The 17,636-nt window shown below is 47.3% G+C and overlaps 1 protein-coding gene across 1 annotated transcript in view; it reads right to left on the reverse strand.

The window, feature by feature from the left end:
- Positions 1–17,636, reverse strand: part of LOC135042967 (uncharacterized) — a 490,494-nt gene that overhangs the window by 304,893 nt on the left and 167,965 nt on the right. The window lies entirely within an intron of this gene.

The raw sequence follows: 17,636 nt of genomic DNA on the forward strand, positions 1-17,636 counted from the left end.
GTTCAGATCCAAAAACGAAGCAACCGTCATTCTCCTGGCGTTGTATCTCGCGTGTTTTGGTTTTGATAAAAGTCCTTCTCTCCCTCCCGGTTTGGGCGCTATTTCACGCAGAATGTCGGAGGGAGATGGTGTGAGGTAAGCTGCAGTGTGATTAAGGGCTACTGTGACTATTAATCAAATTAATAATTATAATAGTATAAAGAATAGCTACTGTGTTTAAGGACAGTGGGATAAAGCGTCACCCTCATACTTTGCGTCATTAGGGAAGGGCTATGGGCTGCAGTAGTGTGATTAAGGGGTTCTGTGACTATTCATAAAATTATTATTAATATTATTATTATAAAGAAGAGCTTCTGCAAATAAGGACAGTGGAATACAGTGTCACCCTCAGCCTCTGTCATCAGTGATGGGCTATGGGCTGCAGTAGTGTGATTAAGGGCTACTGTGACTATTAATTAAATTAATAATTATAATAATATAAGGAAGAAATACTGTAAATAAGGACAGTGGGATACAGTGTCACCCTCAGACTCTGGGGTCTATTTACTAAACCTTGGATGGAGATAAAATGGACAGAAATAAAGTACCAGCCAATCACCGTCTTACTGCCATCTCACAGGCTGGGTTTGAAAAATGCCAGAAACTGATTGGATGGTACTTTATCTCCGTCCGCTTTAATTACAACCAAGGCTTAGTAAATAGACCACATTGTATCATCAGTGAAGGTCTGTGGGCTGCGGCAATGTAGAGATGTCACCTTTACAATAGATATATCAGTGGCCAAAAAAAGAACACTAAGGATGAAGAACAAACTGTGCTCACAAATCCATGAGAAGAGTCTAGTGGTGTTCACGTTAGTTATGTGCGAGTCTGACATTTCTCACACTGTACTAACAGAGAAGCCTCCTTCCACCAATGCTGCACCGCATGCAAATGTGGGGATGAGCAGCACAAATACAGATGGTGATGACATAATAAAATTGAGGATGTTGATTGTGTAAGCCGGCCACCAGTAGCAGCAATTCTTGCTCATTATAAAAAAAACAACGCCATCGTCATGCCTGGGCATGAGACAAAAAAGCCACCTCTTGGGTGTACAATTATTTTTACCCAAATCCAGACAACCTTTGTGAAAGCACCTGTTCCATTTGGGACAAAATTATAATACAGGTTGAGTATCCCATATCCAAATATTCCGAAATACGGAATATTCCGAAATACGGACTTTTTTGAGTGAGACTGAGATAGTGAAACCTTTGTTTTTTGATGGCTCAATGTACACAAACTTTGTTTAATACACAAAGTTATTAATAATATTGTATTAAATGACCTTCAGGCTGTGTGTATAAGGTGTATATGAAACATAAATGAATTGTGTGAATGTACACACACTTTGTTTAATGTACAAAGTTATAAAAAATATTGGCTAAAATGACCTTCAGGCTGTGTGTATAAGGTGTATATGAAACATAAATACATTCTTTGCTTAGACTTGGGTCCCATCACCATGATATCTCATTATGGTATGCAATTATTCCAAAATACGGAAAAATAAGAATTTACTCACCGGTAATTCTATTTCTCGTAGTCCGTAGTGGATGCTGGGAACTCCGTAAGGACCATGGGGAATAGCGGGCTCCGAAGGAGGCTGGGCACTCTAGAAAGATTTATGACTACCTGGTGTGCACTGGCTCCTCCCACTATGACCCTCCTCCAAGCCTCAGTTAGGACACTGTGCCCGGACGAGCAGACATAATAAGGAAGGATTTAGAATCCCGGGTAAGACTCTTACCAGCCACACCAATCACACCGTACAACTCGTGATACAATACCCAGTTTGACAGTATGAAAACAACTGAGCCTCACAACAGATGGCTCAACAATAACCCTTTAGTTAACAATAACTATTTACAAGTATTGCAGACAATCCGCACTTGGGATGGGCGCCCAGCATCCACTACGGACTACGAGAAATAGAATTACCGGTGAGTAAATTCTTATTTTCTCTAACGTCCTAGTGGATGCTGGGAACTCCGTAAGGACCATGGGGATTATACCAAAGCTCCCAAACGGGCGGGAGAGTGCGGATGACTCTGTAGCACCGAATGAGAGAACTCCAGGTCCTCCTCGGCCAGGGTATCAAATTTGTAGAATTTTGCAAACGTGTTTGCCCCTGACCAAGTAGCTGCTCGGCAAAGTTGTAAAGCCGAGACCCCTCGGGCAGCCGCCCAAGATGAGCCCACCTTCCTTGTGGAATGGGCATTTACAGATTTTGGCTGTGGCATGCCTGCCACAGAATGTGCAAGCTGAATTGTACTACAAATCCAGCGAGCAATAGACTGCTTAGAAGCAGGAGCACCCAGCTTGTTGGGTGCATACAGGATAAACAGCGAGTCAGATTTTCTGACTCCAGCCGTCCTGGAAACATATATTTTCAGGGCCCTGACAACGTCTAGCAACTTGGAGTCCTCCAAATCCTTAGTAGCCGCAGGCACCACAATAGGCTGGTTCAGGTTAACGCTGACACCACCTTAGGGAGAAACTGGGGACGAGTCCTCAATTCTGCCCTATCCATATGGAAAATCAGATAAGGGCTTTTACATGATAAAGCCACCAATTCTGACACTCGCCTGGCTGAAGCCAGGGCCAATAACATGACCACTTTCCACGTGAGATATTTCAGATCCACGGTTTTTAGTGGCTCAAACCAATGTGATTTTAAGAAACTCAACATCACATTAAGATCCCAAGGTGCCACAGGAGGCACAAATGGGGGCTGAATATGCAGCACTCCTTTCACAAATGTCTGAACTTCAGGTACTGAAGCTAGTTCTTTTTGAAAGAAAATCGACAGAGCCGAGATCTGTACTTTAATGGCGCCTAGTTTTAGGCCCGTATTCACTCCTGCTTGCAGGAAATGCAGAAATCGACCTAGTTGAAATTCCTCTGTTGGGGCCTTTTTGGCCTCGCACCATGCAACATATTTCCGCCATATGCGGTGATAATGCTTTGCCGTAACATCTTTCCTGGCCTTAATAAGCGTAGGAATGACTTCTTCCGGAATACCCTTTTCCTTTAGGATCCGGTGTTCAACCGCCATGCCGTCAAACGCAGCCGCGGTAAGTCTTGGAACAGACAGGGCCCCTGCTGAAGCAGGTCCTGTCTGAGCGGCAGAGGCCATGGGTCCTCTGATATCATTTCCTGAAGTTCCGGGTACCAAGCCCTTCTTGGCCAATCCGGAACCACGAGTATCGTTCTTACTCCTCGCCATCTTATTATTCTCAGTACCTTTGGTATGAGAGGCAGAGTAGGGAAACACATAAACCGACTGGTACACCCACGGTGTCACTAGAGCGTCCACAGCTATCGCCTGAGGGTCCCTTGACCTGGCGCAATATCTCTTTAGCTTTTTGTTGAGGCGGGACGCCATCATGTCCACCTGTGGCCTTTCCCAACGGTTTACCAACAGCAGGAAGACTTCTGGATGAAGTCCCCACTCTCCCGGGTGTAGGTCGTGTCTGCTGAGGAAGTCTGCTTCCCAGTTGTCCACTCCCGGAATGAACACTGCTGACAGTGCTAGTACGTGATTTTCCGCCCATCGGAGAATCCTTGTGGCTTCTGCCATCGCCATCCTGCTTCTTGTGCCGCCCTGTTGGGTCACATGGGCGACTGCCGTGATGTTGTCTGACTGTATCAGTACCGGCTGGTTTTGAAGCAGGGATCTTGCCTGACTTAGGGCATTGTAAATGGCCCTCAGTTCCAGAATTTATATGTAGGGAAGTCTCCTGACTTGACCATAGGCCCTGGAAGTTTCTTCCCTGTGTGACTGCTCCCCAGCCTTGAAGGCTGGCATCCGTGGTCACCAGGACCCAGTCCTGTATGCCGAAAATGCGGCCCTCTAGAAGATGAGCACCCTGCATCCACCACAGTAGAGACACCCTGGTCCTTGGACACAGGGTTATCATTGGATGCATTTGAAGATGCGATCCCGACCACTTATCTAAGAGGTCTCACTGGAAGGTCCTCGCATGGAACCTGCCGAATGGAATTGCTTCGTATGAAGCCACCATTTTTCCCAGGACTCGTGTGCAACGATGCACCGATACCCTTTTTGGTTTTAGGAGGTCTCTGACTAGAGATGACAGCTCCTTGGCTTTCTCCTGCGGGAGAAACACTTTTTTCTGTTCTGTGTCCAAAATCATCCCCAGGAACAGTAAGCGAGTGGAAGGAACCAGTTGTGACTTTGGAATGTTCAGAATCCAGCCATGCTGTTGTAGCACCTCCTGAGATAGTGCTACTCCGACCAGTAACTGCTCCCTGGACCTTGCCTTTATAAGGAGATCGTCCAAGTATGGGATAAATAAAAACTCCCTTTTTTTTTTTTTTTTTTTGAAGGAGTATCATCATTTCTGCCAATTACCTTGGTAAACACCCTCGGTGCCGTGGACAGTCCAAACGGTAGTGTCTGGAATTGGTAATGGCAAACCTGTACCACAATCTGAGGTACTCCTGGTGAGGAAGGTAAATAGGGACATGCAGGTAAGCATCCTTGATGTCCAGGGATACCATGTAATCCCCCTCGTCCAGGCTTGCAATAACCGCCCTGAGCGATTCCATCTTGAACTTTGTTATGCAAGTGTTCAAGGATTTCCATTTTAAAATGGGTCTCACCGAACCGGCTGGTTTCGGCACCACAAACAGTGTGGAATAGTAACCCCGTCCTTGTTGAAGTAGGGGCACCTTGACTATCACCTGCTGGGAATACAGCTTTTGAATTGCCTCTAGCACAGCCTCCCTGCCTGAGGGAGTTGTCGGCAAGGCAGATTTGAGTAAACGGCGGGGGGGAGACGCCTCGACTTCCAGCTTGTACCCCTGAGATACTACTTGAAGGATCCAGGGATCCACCTGTGAGCGAGCCCACTGATCGCTGAAATTTTTGAGGCGGCCCCCCACCGTACCTGGCTACGCCTGTGGAGCCCCCGCGTCATGCGGTGGACTCACAGGAAGCAGGGGAAGAATTTTGATTCTGGGGACTGGCTGCTGGTGCAGCTTTTTCCCTCTTCCCTCGTTTGACCTTTTTTGAAGCCGAAAGGACTGTACCTGATAATACAGTGCGTTTCTTAGGCTGTGAGGAAACCTGAGGTAAAATATTTTCATCCCAGCTGTTGCTGTGGATACGAGGTCCCAGAGACCATCCCCAACCAATTCCTCACCCTTATAAGGCTCTATGTGCCTTTTAAAGTCAGCATCACCTGTCCAGTGTCGGGTCTCCAATACCCTCCTGACAGAATGGACATTGCAATAATTCAGGATGCCAGCCGGCAAAATATTCCTCTGTGCATCCCTCATATATAAGACGACGTCTTATGTTCGCAAAATAGTATCCCTGTTTGAAAGGGGTACAGACCACGCTGCAGCAGTCTGCAGGTCTCAGTCTAGTACCTGAGTGTGTAATTACAGACTTCAGGATAGCCTCCTGCTATTTATCAGCAGGTACCTTCAAAGTGGCCGTATCCTAAGACGGCAGTGCCACCTTGACAAACGTGTGAGCACCTTATCCACCCTAGGGGATATCTCCCAGCGTAACTTATCCTCTGGCGGGAAAGGGTACGCCATCAGTAACTTGTTAGAAATTACCAGTTTCTTATCGGGGAAACCCACGCTTTTTCACACTTCATTCACTCATTTGATGGGGGAACAAAACACTGCCTGCTTTTTCTCCCCACACATAAAACCCTTTGTTTTTAGTGGTACTTGGGTTAATGTCAGAAATGTGTAACACATTTTATATTGCCGGGATCATGTAACGGATGTTCCTAGTGGATTGTGTATATGTCTCAACCTCGTCGACACTGGAGTCAGACTCCGTGTCGACATCTGTGTCTGCCATCTGAGGGAGCGTTGATGGCCTTTGAGACGTCTGGGCAGGCGCGGGCTGAGAAGCCGGCTGTCCCATAGCTGTTACGTCATCCAGCCTTTTATGTAAGGAGTTGACACTGTCGGTTAATACCTTCCACCTATCCATCCACTCTGGTGTCGGCCCACAGGGGCGACATCTCATTTATCGGCATCTGCTCCGCCTCCACATAAGTCTCCTCATCAAACCTGTCGACACAGCCGTACCGACACACCGCACACACACAAGGAATGCTCCAATGAGGACAGGACCCACAAAAGCCCTTTGGGGGGACAGAGTGAGAGTATGCCAGCACACACCAGAGCGCTATATAATGCAGGGACTAACTGAGTTATGTCCCCTATAGCTGCTTTTATATAATTTATACTGCGCCTAAATTTAGTGCCCCCCCTCTCTGTTTTAACCCTGTTCTGTAGTGTAGACTGCAGGGGAGAGCCAGGGAGCTTCCCTCCAACGGAGCTGTGAGGGAAAAATGGCGCCAGTGTGCTGAGGAGATAGGCACCGCCCCTTTTTCGCGGCCTTTTCTCCCGCATTTTTATGGAATCTGGCAGGGGTTAATATACATCCATATAGCCCTGGGGGTTATATGTGATGTATTTTTGCCAGCCAAGGTGTTTTTATTGCAGCTCAGGGCGCCCCCCCCCCCCCCAGCGCCCTGCACCCTCAGTGACCGGAGTGTGAAGTGTGCATGAGGAGCAATGGCGCACAGCTGCAGTGCTGTGCGCTACCTTGGTGAAGACTGATGTCTTCTGCCGCCGTTTTTCCGGACCTCTTCTTGCTTCTGGCTCTGTAAGGGGGACGGCGGCGCGGCTCCGGGACCGAACACCAAGGACTGGGCCTGCGGTCGATCCCTCTGGAGCTAATGGTGTCCAGTAGCCTAAGAAGCCCAATCCGGCTGCAAGCAGGCGAGTTCGCTTCTTCTCCCCTTAGTCCCTCGCTGCAGTGAGCCTGTTGCCAGCAGGTCTCACTGAAAATAAAAAACCTAAATCTATACTTTCTTTCTAAGGGCTCAGGAGAGCCCCTAGTGTGCATCCAACCTCGGCCGGGCACAAGATCTAACTGAGGCTTGGAGGAGGGTCATAGTGGGAGGAGCCAGTGCACACCAGGTAGTCATAAATCTTTCTAGAGTGCCCAGCCTCCTTCGGAGCCCGCTATTCCCCATGGTCCTTACGGAGTTCCCAGCATCCACTAGGACGTTAGAGAAAATCCCATATCCAAAATACCTCTGGTCCCAAGCATTTTGGATAAGGGATACTCAACCTGTAATTTGTACAATAACAACAAGCAGTAAAGTATCCGCTACAAGCAGTTTGGACCAGCACATGCAATCTCCACCACCAACACTCATCATCGACATCCTCATTAATGATTGTGGGTAGTCCTTCCACAAAATTTTTTTGTGGCGGGCCAAACAAACCAAGCACTAAAGCCAGAAAAGTGCCTATCCTTTTTGCTGAAGTGTTGGTTTGTTAAACTGTGTACTGTCCTTTTTAATACACAACATAAGGACCCAAGAACAATTCCATCTTACACCACTTTTTGTTACATAATGGGCTGTATTTTAGGAGGTATTGGGGACAGTCTATACTGCATAGACATTTTTATTGGTTATTGTGCGAATACATTACTCATTAGCAACACAATTTTAACCAGAAGAATATACAATGTTAATAAAATAGTCAAGGGTTCCAAACAAGGGTTTAAGAGCATTGTTAATAGCTCGACAAGTGTTAGGAGGCTGACCTGCTGGCCATGCTACCCTACTCCCATAACTTTTTCTAGTCAATCAAATATTTACATTAAATTAAACTAAATAATCAAGCCTTGCTTTACCTACTTTCCATTACACACATACTCCACATGTCCATTTTCCTGTACTGCCATGTGGCCTTTTCTTAAATATACGTTATGGTAAGAACTTACCGTTGATAACGGTATTTCTCCTAAGTCCACAGGTTCCACAGGATAACAAAGGGATATGATGGAGCGACCGCGGATTGGCACCAAACGATCAAAAACTTTCCGGCCTCGAAGGATGCAACGGGCCCGTCCATATATCTCGCCCACTGGCTCAGGCAAATCAGTTGTATTCGAAAACACAAAGCAGGAGCATCATGTAGAGCCCTAATCAGGCGAGAAGAACACACATGCACACCCTTCCATACAAGAAGGAAGAGGTTAGTGAGTAGAAGGATCCTCAAATCCGGTGCGTCAGGGTGGGATCCCTGTGGAATCTTTGAACTTAGGAGAAATACCGTTATCAACGGTAAGTTCTTACCATAACGTATATTTCTCTGGCAGGATCCACAGGTTATCCACAGGATAACAATGGGATTTCCCAAAGCAATTTAGTGGTGGGGACGCTCCTGATTGGACAGGAGAACCTTACGCCCAAATTTAGCGTCATGAGAGACAAAAGTATCCAAGGCATAATGTCTAATGAATGTGTTAATGGAAGACCATGTGGCTACCTTACATATCTGTTCTGCTGAAGCACAATGTTGTGCTGTCCATGAAGGACCTACCTTACGAGTAGAGTGAGCAGAGACATTAGCCAGGATAGGGAGATCAGCTTGAGAATGCGCTTCTGAAATAGTCATTCGAAGCCACCTTGCCAGCGTCTGTTTAGTAGCAGGCCATCCACTCTTGTGAAATCCGTAGAGAATGAAGAGAGAATCTGTCTTTTCTGATGGCACTGGTACGATCCACGTAGATCCTTAATGCCCGGATTACGTCCAGCTACGCATTTCCCGCAGAATGTCCCGATACCTGAAAAGCCGGGACTACAATTTCTTCATTAAGGTGGAATTTAGACACCACCTTCAGAAGATACCCAGACCTAGTTCTGAGAACTGCTTTATCTGGATAAAAAAAATAAATCAGAAATGGGGAATGACATGACAGCGCTCCTAAATCGGATACTCTTCTAGCTGATGCCATAGCCAGTAGAAAGAGTACTTTTGCTGTCAACCATTTAAGATCCACCTTGTTAAGTGGTTCAAATGGGGCAACTTGAAGGGCTTTCAGGACTAAACCCAAGTCCCACGGTGCTGTAGGCGAAACAAAGGGAGGTTGAATGCGCAGCATTCCCTGGAAAAAAGTACGTACATCCTGCAAATTGGCAATTTTCTTTTGGAACCATACAGGCAATGCCGATACCTGCACTCTCAAGGAAGCCACCTTCAAACCTTTATCCATTCCTGCCTGAAGGAATGCTAGGATCCTGGAAACTCTAAAAGATTTCGGGTCCATACCTCCTTCACTGCACCAATGAATATAGGCCAGCCATATTCGGTGATAAATACGAGCTGAGGAAGGTTTCCTTGCTCTGAGCATTGTTTGAATTACCCGTTTAGAGAATCCTCTTGACTTTAGGATAGAGGTTTCAAGAGCCACGCCATCAAAGGCAGTCGATCCAGAGGTCTGTGATAACAGGGACCCTGCATCAGTAGATCTGGATGTTGAAGAAGCAGAAATGGAGCATCCATCAACATTCACTGCAGATCTATGTACCAATGCCTTCTGGGCCAAGCCGGAGCTATTAGAATCATGGCACTCTTTGCTTGCTTTATTTTTCTCACCACCCTCGGTAACAGGGTGATCGGAGGAAACAGATAAGCCAGATGAAAGTCCCATTTCACCGACAAGGCATCCACAAAGATCGCTCCGGGATCCTTTGTTCTTGACCCGTATGTGGGCACTTTGTTGTTCAGACGGGATGCCATGAGATCTCTCTCTGGCAACCTCCATTTGTCTACTAGAGTCTGGAAGACCTCTGGGTGCAGAGCCTATTTGCTTGCTTGAATGGTTTGTCGACTGAGAAAGTCCGCTTCCCAGTTTAGGACTCCCGGAACGAACACTGCGGACAAGGCTGGAAGGTGGAGTTCTGCCCACTTTAGTATGTGACTTACCTCCTTCATTGCTTTTTGGTTGAGAGTTCCTCCCTGATGGTTGAGGTACGCTACTGCAGTTGCATTGTCCGAGCGGATCTGGACTGACTTTCCCTGAAGAATGTCCTTTGCCTGAATCAGTGCCATTTATATGGCCTGAAGTTCTAATAGGTGTATTGGCAGACAACTTTCTTCTCTTGTCCATTGTCCCTGGAACCATAATTTTCCGGACACTGCTCCCCAACCCTGAAGACTGGCATCTGTTGTCAGGATCTGCCAATCTGATAACCAAAAGGATCTCCCTTTGTCTAGATGGGATGTCTGTAGCCACTAGGTTACTTTCTTACCTTTACTGGAAGTACCATTGTCTGTTTCTTTATTGTCTGATGTACTCCATTCCCTCTGACCAGAATCAGATGGTGCAGAGGCCTCGAGTGGAATTGTGCATATTCCACCATGTCGAATGTTGACACCATCAACCCCATCACTCGCATGGCTGCGTGAATGGATACCAACTGACTGTGTAACAAGTCCTGAATTCTTGACTGTACCTTGGATATCTTGTTCCGAGGTAAACTTTCTGCAGACCTGAATCCAGTACAGCCCCCAAATGAGTCATCCGTTGTGACAGCACCAGAGATGATTTTGCCCAATTTATGAGCCACCTGTGCCTCTGCAGACATGTTATTGTCTGTTGGAGATGGCACAGGAGCATTTCCTGTGATTGTGCCATGATTAAAAGGTCGTCGAGGTATGGAAAAATTCTTATCCCCTGCTTGCGGAGATAAGCTGCCATAACCACCATAATCTTGGTAAATACTCAGGGGGCTGTGGCTAACCCAAAGGGTAGGGCCTGGAACTGGAAATGCTGCTGGAGGATAGCGAACCTGAGATAACACTGATGGCACAGTGATATAGGAACATGTATGTAAGCATCCTGAATATCCAGGGATACCATATAATCCCCTGATTCCATGGCCAAAACTATAGAGCGTAACGTCTCCATGTGGAACCTCGATACCCAAATATATTTGTTTAGCATTTTGACATTAAAAATGGGCCAAAATGACTTCTGAACCAAAAATAGGTTGGAGTAAAAACCCTGTCCCTGTTCTGAACTGCTTCTTGCAAAACCCTGGCCTTTGTCTCTACCAGAGACGGGCTGGTGCAGAAGAACCTTCGAGGAGGATGCTTCTTAAAGGGAAAAACATAACCTAGAGATACCGTTTCTTGCACCCAGGCATCTGTTGTAGACTGTCGCCAGATGTGTGCAAACTGAAGAAGTCGGCCACCCACCCTGGGATCCCCCAGGTGGGGGCCCGCACCATCAGGCTGATGGCTTATCTTCTGGTTTGGAAGCTGGCCCTCTGGTAGCCCAATGCTTTTTTGATTGACCAAACTTATTGTATTGGGACTGCTTTCGATCACTTTCTCTTTGGTTCTCCTTGAGACCGAATGGGACGGAAAACTGGACCCCTAGGTTTGGTGTTATATGTGGAAGGAAACTTGACCTTCTTGGAGTCTGCTTCTGACTCCAGAATATCGGTTACTCCTTTACCAAACAGAATATTTCCAGAAAAAGGCAAAGATTACAAAACCTTCTTGGATTCTGAATAAGCTTTCCACGTACGTAACCAAACTACTCTGCGAGCAGCTATTGTTGAGGCTGATGCCCTAGAAGCAATAGTACCCATATCTAATGCAGCTTCTTCCAAGAATACTGACGCTTGTTTAATATGGGCTATATAAGATTTTTGCTCTCTAGAAGCTGATGAAAATTCACTTTCCAATGCATCAGCCCAGGCAGCCACTGCCTTTGCTATCCAAGCTGAAGCTATAGCTGGCCTTATAACTGCTCCAGACAGGGAAAATGTGGTTTTTAGAAAGCCATCCACTCTCCTATCCGTGACATCATTTAAGGATGTTGATGGCAAAGGCAATATAGATTTTCGCACTACTCGAATCACATGCGTATCTACTTTAGGAGCTACCTCACTTTTTAAACAGTCCCCGGCTAAAAAAGGATAATTGGAGTCCCATTTTTTGGGAATTCTATATTTTTTGTTCTGTGTTACCCAAGCCTCTTCCATGATTTACGTCAGCTGGTCAGACCCTGGAAACTCAGTCTTAACTGTCTTGGGATGTTTAAACACAGGTGCCTTGGTTTTTAACACAGGCTCTGCTGAATCTTCTAAGGATAGAATGACCTTCATTGCTCTAATTAATTCAGCTATACCCACTGAGCGGAGACCTTCTTCCTCCTCTTCGTATACAGAAGTAGAGTAAATAGAGCTTTCATCATCCGATGAATGGTCATGTGTAGCCTGTGAAGGTGAAGATTTACTTACCATCGATTTATCAGCTTGCTTCATTTAAGAAGCTGCTGGGGGAAATGGTATACCGTAGGTAGGGAGCTTCATGTATGGATACCCTATTCCTGGTACAGAAGCTGTAGGAATTATCCGTTCAGCTACAGTGGGGATCGAAAGTTTGGGCAACCCAGGCAAAAATTCATTTTAATGTGCAAAAAGAAGCCAAGGAAAGATGGAAAAATCTCCAAAAGGCATCAAATTACAGATTAGACATTCTTATAACATGCCAAAAAAGTTTGATTTTATTTCCATCATTTGCACTTTCAAAAGAACAGAAAACAAAAAATGGCGTCTGCAAAAGTTTGGGCACCCTGCAGAGTTAATACCTTGTACTGCCCCCTTTGGCAAGTATGACAGCTTGTAAACGCTTTTTGTAGCCAGCCAAGAGTCTTTCAATTCTTGTTTGAGGTATCTTCGCCCATTCTTCCTTACAAAAGTCTTCCAGTTCTTTGAGATTCCTGGGCTGTCTGTGACGCACTGCTCTTTTAAGGTCTATCTATCTATCTATCCCATAGTTCTGGGTACCAAGCTCTTCTTTGCCAATCCGGAACCACAAGTATAGTTCTTACTCCTCTCCTTCTTATTATTCTCAGTACCTTGGGTATGAGAGGCAGAGGAGGGAACACATAAACCGACTGGTACACCCACGGTGTCACTAGAGCGTCCACAGCTATCGCCTGAGGGTCCCTTGACCTGGCGCAATATCTTTTTAGCTTTTTGTTGAGGCGGGACGCCATTATGTCCACCTGTGGCCTTTCCCAACTGTGTACAACCATTTGGAAGACTTCTGGATGAAGTCCCCACTCTCCCGGGTGGAGGTCGTGCCTGCTGAGGAAGTCTGCTTCCCAGTTGTCCACTCCCGGAATGAACACTGCTGACAGTGCTAACACATGATTTTCCGCCCATCGGAGAATCCTTGTGGCTTCTGCCATTGCCATCCTGCTTCTTGTGACGCCCTGACGGTTTACATGGGCGACCGCCGTGATGTTGTCTGACTGGATCAGCACCGGCTGGTGTTGAAGCAGGAGTCTTGCCTGACTTAGGGCATTGTAAATGACCCTTTTAGTTCCAGAATATTTATGTGTAGGGAAGTCTCCTGACTTGTCCATAGTCCTTGGAAGTTTCTTCCCTGTGTGACTGCCCCCCAACCTCGAAGGCTGGCATCCGTGGTTACCAGGACCCAGTCCTGTATGCCGAATCTGCGGCCCTTTAGAAGATGAGCACTCTGCAGCCACCACAACAGCGACACCCTGGTCCTTGGAGACAGGGTTATCAGCCGATGCATCTGAAGATGCGATCCGGACCACTTGTCCAACATATCCCACTGAAAGATCCTTGCATGGAACCTTCCGAATGGAATTGCTTCGTAAGAAGCCACCATCTTTCCCAGGACTCGCGTGCAGTGGTGCACCGACACCTGTTTTGGTTTTAGGAGGTCTCTGATCTGACTAGAGATGACAACTCCTTGGCCTTCTCCTCTGGGAGAAACACTTTTTTCTGTTCTGTGTCCAGAACCATCCCCAGGAACAGTAGACGCGTTGTAGGAACCAGCTGCGACTTTGGAATATTCAGGATCCAGCCGTGCTGTTGTAGCACTTCCCGAGCTAGTGCTACTCCGATCAACAACTGTTCCCTGGACCTCGCCTTTATAAGGAGATCGTCCAAGTACGGGATAATTAAAACTCCCTTTTTCCGAAGGGGTATCATCATTTCGGCCATTACCTTGGTAAAAACCCTCGGTGCCGTGGACAGACCAAACGGCAACGTCTGGAATTGGTAATGACAGTCCTGTACCACAAATCTGAGGTACTCCTGGTGAGGAGGGTAAATGGGGACATGCAGGTAAGCATCCTTGATGTCCAGTGATACCATGTAATCCCCCTCGTCCAGGCTTGCATTCACCGCTCTGAGCGATTCCATCTTGAACTTGAACCTTCTTATATAAGTGTTCAAGGATTTTAAATTTAAAATGGGTCTCACCGAACCGTCCGGTTTCGGTACCACAAACATTGTGGAATAGTAACCCCGTCCTTGTTGAAGGAGGGGTACCTTGATTATCACCTGCTGAGAATACAGCTTGTGAATCACCTCCAGCACTGCCTCCCTGTCCGGGGAAGCTGTCGGCAAGGCAGATTTGAGGAAACGGCGAGGGGGAGACGTCTCGAATTCCAGCTTGTACCCCTGAGATACTACCTGTAGAATCCAGGGATCCACCCGTGAGCGAGCCCACTGGTCGCTGAAGTTCTTGAGACGGGCCCCCACCGTACCTGGCTCCGCCTGTGGAGCCCCAGCGTCATGCGGTGGACTTAGAGGAAGCGGGGGAGGACTTTTGTTCCTGGGAACTGGCTGTATGTTGCAGCTTTTTCCCTCTACCTCTGCCTCTGGGCAGAAAAGACGCGCCTCTAACCCGCTTGCCTTTCTGGGGCCGAAAGGACTGTACCTGATAATACGGTGCTTTCTTTGGCTGTGAGGGAACATGGGGTAAAAATGCTGACTTCCCAGCTGTCGCTGTGGAAACGAGGTCCGAGAGACCATCCCCAAACAACTCCTCACCCTTGTAAGGCAAAACTTCCATGTGCCTTTTAGAATCTGCATCTCCTGTCCACTGCCGAGTCCACAATCCTCTCCTGGCAGAAACGGACATTGCGTTTATTTTAGATGCCAGCCGGCAAATATCCCTCTGTGCATCTCTCATGTATAAGACAGCGTCTTTAATATGCTCTACGGTTAGCAATATAGTGTCCCTGTCTAGGGTATCAATGTTTTCCGACAGGGAATCTGACCACGCAGCTGCAGCACTGCACATCGATGCTGAAGCAATAGCCGGTCTCAGTATAATTCCTGAGTGTGTATATACAGACTTCAGGATAGCCTCCTGCTTTCTATCTGCAGGCTCCTTTAGGGCGGCCGTGTCCGGAGACGGTAGTGCCACCTTTTTTGACAGACGTGTGAGCTCTTTATCCACCCTAGGGGATGTCTCCCAACGTGACCTGTCCTCTGGCGGGAAAGGGTACGCCATTAGTAACTTTTTAGAAATTACCAGTTTCTTATCGGGGGAAGCCCACGCTTCTTCACACACTTCATTTAATTCATCAGATGGGGGAAAAACCACTGGTAGCTTTTTCTCCCCAAACATAATACCCTTTTTTGTGGTACCTGGGGTAATATCAGAAATGTGCAACACATTTTTCATTGCCGTAATCATATAACGAGTGGCTCTATTGGAATGTACACTAGTCTCATCGTCGTCGACACTGGAGTCAGTATCCGTGTCGACATTTGTGTCTGCCATCTGAGGTAGTGGGCGTTTTAGAGCCCCTGATGGCTTTTGAGACGCCTGGGCAGGCACGGGCTGAGCAGCCGGCTGTCCCACATCTGCTATGTCGTCAAACCTTTTATGTAAGGAGTTGACACTGTCGCGTAATTCCTTCCACATGTCCATCCATTCAGGTGTCGACCCCGCAGGGGGTGACATCACATTTATCGGCACCTGCTCCGCCTCCACATAAGCCTCCTCATCAAACATGTCGACACAGCCGTACCGACACACCGCGCACACACAGGGAATGCTCTGACTGAGGACAGGACCCCACAAAGTCCTTTGGGGAGACAGAGAGAGAGTATGCCAGCACACACCAGAGCGCTATATAATGCGGGGATACACACTACACACAGTGATTTTTCCCCTATAGCTGCTATAATACACAGTTTTGCGCCTCAATTTAGTGCCCCCCCTCTCTTTTTTACCCTATTGAGCCTGGAAACTGCAGGGGAGAGCCGTGGGAGCGTCCTTCCAGCGGAGCTGTGAGAGGAAATGGCGCCAGTGTGCTGAGGGAGATAGCCCCGCCCCCTTCACGGCGGACTTCTCCCGCTTTTTTTAGGATATTTTTGGCAGGGGATTTTACACATATATAGTCTTACTGACTATATTATGTGTTTTTTTGCCAAGCTAAGGTATTTTTATTGCAGCCCAGGGAGTCCCCCCCAGCGCCCTGCACCCATCAGTGACCGGAGTGTGTGGTGTGCATGGGGAGCAATGGCGCACTGCTGCAGTGCTGTGCGCTACCTTAATGAAGACCGGAGTCTTCAGCCGCCGATTTCCTGGACGTTCTTCTTGCTTCTGGCTCTGCAAGGGGGGCGGCGGCGCGGCTCCAGGACCGGACGACCGAGGCTGGGCCTGTGTTCGATCCCTCTGGAGCTAATGGTGTCCAGTAGCCTAAGAAGCCCAAGCTAGCTGCAAGCAGGTAGGTTCGCTTCTTCTCCCCTCAGTCCCTCGAAGCAGTGAGTCTGTTGCCAGCAGATCTCACTGAAAATAAAAAACCTAAATATACTTTCTTTTCTAAGAGCTCAGGAGAGCCCCTAGTGTGCAACCAGCTCGGCCGGGCACAAAATTCTAACTGAGGTCTGGAGGAGGGGCATAGAGGGAGGAGCCAGTGCACACCAGGTAGTCCTAAATCTTTCTTAGTTGTGCCCAGTCTCCTGCGGAGCCGCTATTCCCCATGGTCCTTACGGAGTTCCCAGCATCCACTAGGACGTCAGAGAAATGGGTAGTACCCCGCATATAAAAGGTTAATACACATGGGTGTGGGCACCTCTCACACCTTAGGGAAGGTCGCCTCACTCTGAGGGTTCGTGGTTGGCCAGACTGCTGCTGTTCCAGCATCAGGTAGAGGGAGAAGGTCACCACGTAGAAAATAGCTGCCAAGCACCATGATCTGCTGGCTCAGCTTCATGGTAGCCTTGGCAGACAGAGCACAGCTCTGCCTCTACCGCCAGAGCGCGGCTCACACCAGCAAGCACTCCCTCGATGTGCACAGTCACACCTGATTTAAATTGTAGAGTGGCATGCTGTGCGCTGGTAGGCAGAGTCCCCTCTGTCGTAGGTCAGGTGGCGATTGGATGAGGACATCGCTGCTGGCGGTGAGAGAGCTGCTTATTATTGGCTGTACAGTGTGTCTTGCAGGACCTGAGCATTTTTGAAAACAGTGTTCCAAAATGCCTGTAGCACGTATTTCGCAATCACTGCCTTGAACAATATTGGTGAACAAGACTGTAAGCGGTGAGGTGGTAAAAATTGACTGGAAATGAATGTTACTGAGGTTAATACAACTGTAGGAACAAAAACCGTCCCAAAGCTGTTTTTAGCAATTAAACAAACAAATACAGATCCAAAACTAAAAACACGTGATGGTGGTTTTTCAAAACCAAAACACTAAGATGAATACAGATCCAAAACAAAAACATAAGGGTTGGTGCGCGTCTCTAATTTATATTCACTATTGCGCTCACATCTATATATTATGTTTTACGCGCAATATCATATTATTCCCCATTTAAAAAAGTGTGTCCAGTATAAACATATTGACAAATTGACAAAGATATAGAAATAAATGAGTCCACAACCTTACACAAATAACTCAGTAGCATGGTGCATACAACTGTGTGTTATTGTAGTGT

Source organism: Pseudophryne corroboree, chromosome 2 (assembly GCF_028390025.1).
Source record: "Pseudophryne corroboree isolate aPseCor3 chromosome 2, aPseCor3.hap2, whole genome shotgun sequence".
In the NCBI taxonomy this organism is placed as follows: domain Eukaryota; kingdom Metazoa; phylum Chordata; class Amphibia; order Anura; family Myobatrachidae; genus Pseudophryne; species Pseudophryne corroboree.